This window comes from Myotis davidii, unplaced genomic scaffold, assembly GCF_000327345.1.
Source record: "Myotis davidii unplaced genomic scaffold, ASM32734v1 scaffold97, whole genome shotgun sequence".
NCBI lineage: Eukaryota > Metazoa > Chordata > Mammalia > Chiroptera > Vespertilionidae > Myotis > Myotis davidii.
Window position 1 is genome coordinate 658436 of NW_006289392.1, and position 7727 is coordinate 666162.

Sequence of the window (7727 nt, forward strand, 5' to 3'; positions counted from 1 at the left end):
GGGGAGAAACCTCAATGTGAGGGAGACACATCAATTGGTTGCCTCCCGCACGTGCCCGACCGGGGCCAAGGATCGAGCTAGCAACCTAGGCATGTGCCCTTGACTGGAATTGAACCCGGGACCTTCATGCCAAGGACCAATGCTCTATCCACTGAGCCAAACCAGCTAGGACTACTTTGGGTAAAAGTTGACAGATAAAAAGATAACTCTATACTTGAATATTTTCAATATCCCTTAGGATGGTAACATGGGCATATTTTGTCTCCCCATTTTAGCTGTCTCTTTATATTTGCTTCTACTAGTATGTATTAGGTAGGACTGTTATGCCTCCCATTCTTTGTGGGCTGGCCTAGTGTAGAAAGTATCTTGAGGGGCCCAGTAGTGCAGTCTCTTTGTTCAGCTGAGCTGGATGCTCTAGGAGTGCCTCTTGTGTGCATTGTTTGGGTTCTCCTGTTGTAATTGGGACTTGATTGTTGATGTCCCGTTTGTGGGAGGGATCTCCCCTCCGACTTGCTACCAGTGAAGTTCAACCCCAAGGTTGTCGTGCCAGCTGTCCAGTGGTCGGGGACTCCTTAGCCCAGAGGCTGGGTCTGCATTGAGTCTCACGCCTTGATTTCCCCTGTTCTGAGCTGTACTTCCCTCACTGAGCTAGTCCTGCAGGTGTCAGCTGCAGGTGTCAGCTGCAGGCGCTTGGGCTCCCGCTGGCTTTTGCCTGGCTGAGCAGTCTGGGATGGGTCTGCTGTGGAGACCCAAACTGCTGTTTCTGACTAATTATATATGTATGCATTGTTTTAAAAATAACCTTCAGTGAATTTATTGGAGATTAGAAAAATTAATATTCCTTCTGCAAGTGTTCAAAAAGAAAGTTTCCTATACAACTTTAGAGGGCATATTGGATAAGCTAAAATGATTACTAAATCCCACGTAAAGTAGCAACACTGAATATTGTAACCTCAGAAATAGGAAAACGAGAATTAAAAACAACAAAATACTGCCCTGGCTTACATAGCTCAGTTGACTGACCGTCATACCATGTACCAGAAGGTCTCCAGTTTGATTCCCAGTCAGGGCAACAAAACAAAAACAAAAAACCTAACAAAATACCTAATATGTCACTTATATCTCAAAAGATACCATTTTCACTTATTATATTTACAAAGATTAAAATGTAAATACCCTTGAGAGCTAAGGTTCAAAGAGATGGCCACTTTTACATGTGGCTGCTAGGAATATAAAATAGGTTATAACTTTTCTATAAGGCAGCATGGATGGAACTGGAGAGCATTATGCTAAGTAAAATAAGCAAGTCAGAGAAAGATAAATACCACATGATCTCACTCATTTGTGGATTATAGAGAACAGCATAGACTGATGAAAAGGAACAGACCCAAAGACTGAACCTTAAAAATCATCCATCCCGTTTAGCCTAAGGATTCTACTTCTAAGAAATTACTTGAAAGAAATAATCTGAAATGATAATTTATAACATTAAAAAGTAGAAACAGTAACTAGGAAATAATTACATGAACTATGGTAAGTTTATATTATGACTTATTAATATTAACTATTAAAATGGTTCCTTTGAATAATATGGAGAAATGCTTAGACTGAAAAATAACGGATTATTTTATTTTTCCATTATACTTTTCTGTATAATTTCTCTTTGATTAAAATGAATACTTTTCTACTAAGAAAAAAGAAAATGGAGTTATATTTATCAGATATGCTAACTTCTCTATCTGTGAAATATTAGTCATTTTCTTAATTTCTAAATTCTTTATAAAATGGGTATATTTTAAGATTTAAATATTAGTTAAGACTATATATAGAGATGTTTCCAATAATCTTAAATTAAAAAATACACACAAAATAACAACTACGTAAAATACAAATTTGCACAGATTAAATGTAAGAGCAGAAATCAAATAATGTTAAACTGATGAATAAAAGGAATATTTTCATGTTTCAACATATAATTTAATGCTTATGTTACCCTGTATGATAAATTTAGAAAAAATTATTTCACTTCTCATAAGAACTATTAATCTCATACATTTAAAGAAACCACACACACGAATGGCTTTGAGGAACTTTATAAGGAAGTTACAAAATAAGAGCTATTCTTCTAGTAACAAATCAGAAGGCATTAACATATGTTTGCTGTCTCAGGTAATATCTCCTTGAGTGTTATTTGCTACTAACACACTAATTCTACATTGTCTCTCTAAAGTAGCAAGTAGATTTATCCTTACCATACAATTAGATTTTTAAAGTTAAAAAATAAAATTTGAAAAAAAAAATAAAATAAAATTTGACTAAAAAGTGAATGTAAGTAGTCTACAATGAAAGGGTTTCTGAGAGCAGTAAAAGTCAGTAGTAAAACTGACGTTCTTTAGTTACCCTTTAGGGTAAATAAATTAGACTTCTTTTCCAATTTAAAATTTGACTTTTAAAATACAAGAATTTATATAATAAAATAAGCCCTCATTAAGATTTAATTTGATTATTATAATGATGGGTAAGTGAAACCAATTGGAGTAAGGGTAAATGTTAGTATACTTTTATATGCATAAAAATTAAACTGAGACTTTTTAAGACTATAAATGATTTAAAAAATCTTAAAAATTATTTAAGCAAATTTACAAAAAGACAACTCAATTAAAAAATGGGCCAAAGAACAAACAAGCAATTCACAAAAGAAATATAGTCATCACATGAAATTGTGTAATCAAAGAAATGCAAATGAGAATAAGATATATTACTTTCTTCCATCAAATCAGAAAAGGTTTAAAAATCTTATTCCTGGTAAATATGCATTCTTCCTAGTAAAAATTAATAGGTACTCCTTTTTTATTTTAGGATAATTTGGCATCCCATGCCATAAGATACAGATGTAAAGACATATTTCCTGACCCAAGAATTTCCATAACTATGGTAGTACCCTAAGGAAATAATCAGATAGGTATACAAAAATGTATATACAGGAATGCTCTCTGAAACATTATTTTTGAAAGAGAAACAGTGAGAGAGCGAAATAAGAACAGGAAGTTGATAAATAAAATACAGTCAGTCATGTGCAAGGATAGTATTTAACTGAAGTTCTTTTTAAAACTTTGGGAAATTTCACTAACACATTAATTAAAAGACACAGATTACATATATAGATGTCATCAATTTTATTACCTATATGTAGAACATATGTGAATAACTAAGAGGATATGAACTTAATTATCTCTTGGTCTGGATGGTGGAATTAAGGATATTTATTTTCTTCTTTGAGCTTTTCAACAATGTCTCGATTGAATAAGCAATGTCTACAATTATTTTTGTAGTTGGAGGAAAAACACATAAATACTATGATTATTTTAAAGAACTTAAAACAAATTTTAGCATCACTTTTTAGCTTACTCCAACCAAGATTCATCTCTTAAACTGTTTAAAGTATTTTTTAAATGATGATTTTTAAATTACATTCCCAAATGTAATTCTTTCATTTTTCTAATAATCTGAAACTGGATATATGGGCTGTTTCTCTTTGAAGGGTGAAATCGCATTCTCCACAAATGTTCTGTATAAAGGAACTTTTACATAACTTACAAAAAATATGCAGCCAGAAGGTAGAAGTACTAGATACACCAAAGAGGAAAGAAAGGTATCTTAATGAATTTCTGGAATCCATTTGGCTCCAAGAAAATGAATCTGTCATCAGCAGTGGGTCATAAATCAAATGTCATCATGTGAATCCAAGAATCGAGGCCAGTTTCAGTTATTTCTAAATAAATGTTTTCTTAATTGCCTGATACTGAGATATAATTTCCCAGAGGAATTAAACTAAGAACACATTAAACTCTGTTAAAGTTTAAAGTTTCTACAGAATATAAAAATTTACAAAACTCTTATTTTGCATATTTGCCTCCCTCAACTGCCCCAAAAGAACAGAGTATTTTGAACAGAATAATTTGCTAAATATTACTAGCCTGGGCACCAAGAAACTAGAGACAATTTCTAATAAAGCATATATCTTCCATGATAAATAAAATAATTATTTCATCACAAAGATCATAATAGGCCTAGATACAAATATGGATGATTAAATTATTTGATAGCAAGTCCTTCTGTTGCCCATAGTACAGCTGCTGCTTGAAATCTGGACTACTTCATAGCACAAGATTAATATCAAGAATACTTAGAGGAGTCTTAAAATTTTAAAGCAAAGTATAAAATTCAATTGTATTAAAAAAATAAGTTCTCTTCTTCAAGAAACATTGCAATCAGGGTATGATATACCCTTCTCTGGTTTCTTACCCTTGCTCCAAGAATGCAACTTGGATATTTTATTTGGAAAACTTAAAAAATATATTTTAATGTAATAGTTAAAGAGTTATGCCTAAATATAAAAGCCCCAAATGCACACAGAAAGCTTTTCAGTGAACAAAAGCAGTGTTCTGAATGTCCTTACTATAAGTTTTGTATTCCAGGTTCTCTTAAAGGGTAGGTGCCATTTAATAAGGCATTTTCAGAATCTCTGTGAAATATATTTAAGATTCCAAGGACCACATATTTATGTGTTCTTTAGCTAAACATGATAAATTTGATAAAAAAATATATTACTCTTTAATATAAAAATAACCTTCTCACTTGGTAATTTCCTTCTAGGAATTTACCTCCAATTTTTCCTTCCTGAAAAAATAAAAAAATTCAGACAAAGAATTATATACACAAAAATCATTCAGTGCAAGTTATTTACTATAAGTCAACACTGGATGCTATCTAATGTTCAATAATAAGGAAATTATTAAGTAAAATAGGATTCATCTGTAAGGTAGAACACTGAAGATAATAAAAATGTTTTATCAAGTCCTGGCCAGTGTGGCTCGGTTGGTTGGGCACTGAAAGGTTGCCGGTTCCATTCCCCGTTAGGGCACATATCCTGGTTATGGGTTCATCCCTAGTGAAGGTGTGTGGGAGGCAGCTGTTTGATGTTTCGCGCGCGCTCTCTCTCTCCTTTTCTCTCTAAAAAAATCAATAAAAACATATTTAAAAATGTTTTATCAAGTTACATATAATAAGCAAAATGCTCAGGCTGTAAGTGGAAAAAGGAATACAATGTATATATGTGTACCTACCATGTGATCTCATCTATGGAAAAATGCATTAAAAAAGATGACTAGAGGGAAACACACCATAATGTTTTGAGAATGACTTATTCCCACTGGTGAAGAAATTATACATGTACTTTTTAAAATGATCTATTCTTTATATTTTCTACATCAAGACTACATTTCTTTAATAGTCAGAAAACAAGAAAAATTTTAAGGGTACAAGTGATTTTTCTGGAATTTTACTTAACAGACAAAAAAACTAGCCATATAATCAGAAAAAAGGTAAAAGTTCTTTGCTAGTATAGTATTAATAAAATAAAACACTACTCAAGGACACATAGCACTACTGCCTAAAATAGTTTAACAGTCTAAATGCTATTATTCTTTTCCCAGTATGCTAATTTTATAAAATTAGCCACTCTAATTCATAAATCACAAACGAATACTACAAAGCTTTTATGAAGTACTGCATTATATTAGGAAGCCTTCCCTTTTGTTTGTAAATTTACACAGAGGTCCAACATGAGAATACTGCTTCAGATGATGATGTAATTATATTTCTTAATGTTAAGCTATTTAACTGATTAGACCAAAATGAAGATCTCTTTTGTCTACTGATTTCCCCCCCCTAAAATGCCAACAGTCTTGGATCTCCCAAGCTCTTTAGAAAACATTATTTTTTAATGATACAGAACAAGAGGCAGAGAAGAGCCCATTCAAAATAAAAGGGTCCAATTGTTCATGACATTGATGTTTAAACTAAGCCCTAAAATCTGTCTTGGGTTCCAATTTTAGAAAAAAAGACCTCTACGTTTTAAAATACACAAACATACTGATGTTAAAGTATACTATATTGAAGGACCTTTTATAAGCAATAAGTATAAGTATATTTTGCTGATACTGTTCTTTATACATTATTTTCACTGTAATTACTGTACTGTGCTCAGCAATGAGAAGCTAAAATAATGTTCAATAAAACTTTAAAGTTTCCACTAGCCTTTTTATTTATATTTGAAGTAGCTATTGTATTTATTAAAGACATACATATACAGTGAATTAATGACGATAACAAAATACTTCTTTTTAAAAACTCTCATTAACAACAAATAGTATACTCTAAGAACAATTGTTCTTACAACTGTATCTAGACAATTCTAAATGCAAATTACCATAAAACTTCACAGCAACTTTACAAAACTTGAGATCTACAGGAACCTTTCCTTAATTACCCTATTTCACTCACCCCTCTCAACCTGAATATCTCCAATCACATCAAATCACCACAAACACACTCACCCTATGTTAAACGCACACTACTTCTTTTTGTATGTTAAGGACACCTTCTTTAGAAAAGCACAAAGGAGATGGGCCCTGTGGACTAGAAATTTAGCTCTTAACAAAAATCATCTTACACACACATCTACAACACACACAATTCAGGATCTGGGTGCTCTTTCACAATCTGACCTGTGCCTTCAATTACAAACTGATCTCACTCCATCTGATAGCCAAATCGTGGCACTACTTCACAGTGCCCCCTAGCTCTGCAAGATGTATCAGGTTAAAACTGACATCTTTTGAACTGTCAAGCTCAACAGAATGTGTCAGTCACTATAAGCCCCACTTAAGCAGAACTTAAACAGATACTCTATTATCCAAATTTCATCTTACAAATAACAGCTCACAATTAAATCTTGCTACTAATACTGATAAGACCTGATGAGGAAAAAAAATGATATGAACTGACGGGTTTGGAATTTAGCCACATAACAATATATAGTTCAAAGTTCTGTAGCTTTTGTAACATGCAATTTGTTTGACTTTTAGACAGTTATGAAGCAAGGACTCATATAAAAAATACACTTTAAAAATGCCTTCTTTTAATGTAATTTATAGGGGAAATGCCATATCATTAGACCATAGTTCTTTAGAAGAATGGAACCAATTTCTTCATTTAAAAAAATGCTGGATCAGATGAAGTAATCTCACTATTAGTCACAGTATTTATCATTACAAACTTAATCTGAATTGCTAACATTGAGAAATCTGTGAGAGGACAACCTGTAACCTTGGTACTGATGCTAAAAAATAAGTCATATTTGGGTTACTTCAAGATCAGTAAGGGAGGGTGAACAGTGAAGATGACGCAATGACATACACCCCTTCTTTCTGGCAATGGATCCCTTCACAAAAACAAAGAAAAAAACAAAGTTAAGTAAAACTTCTAAGAAAAACAGCTACGAAAATTACTCAAGCTGTCAACTGCCCTCCACCTTACACTGTCCTTCTGAAAAATGAAAAGGTCCTGTTATTCCACATTCAAACCCTAGTACACCCACACTAATATGGGGAAAAACGGAAAGGGGTGAAAACTGGGAGAAAAAAACAAACTGAAAAATGATGAAATAACAGAACCACTACCATGAGGCAGAGTGGAATACGTCGAAAACACCAGGTTTTTTTTTCCTTCCTAAAGAATGGTTGTTTCTACCGTTTTTCTAAAGTATTTAATTTGCACATCTTAAAATAGAGACCCCGAGGAGAGCAGCTTGAGGCCGTGGAGGGAAGGGGGGCGGTTAGGTAAGAACAGGGACTTATGGGGAAATGTGTGCGGTGCATTAGAAG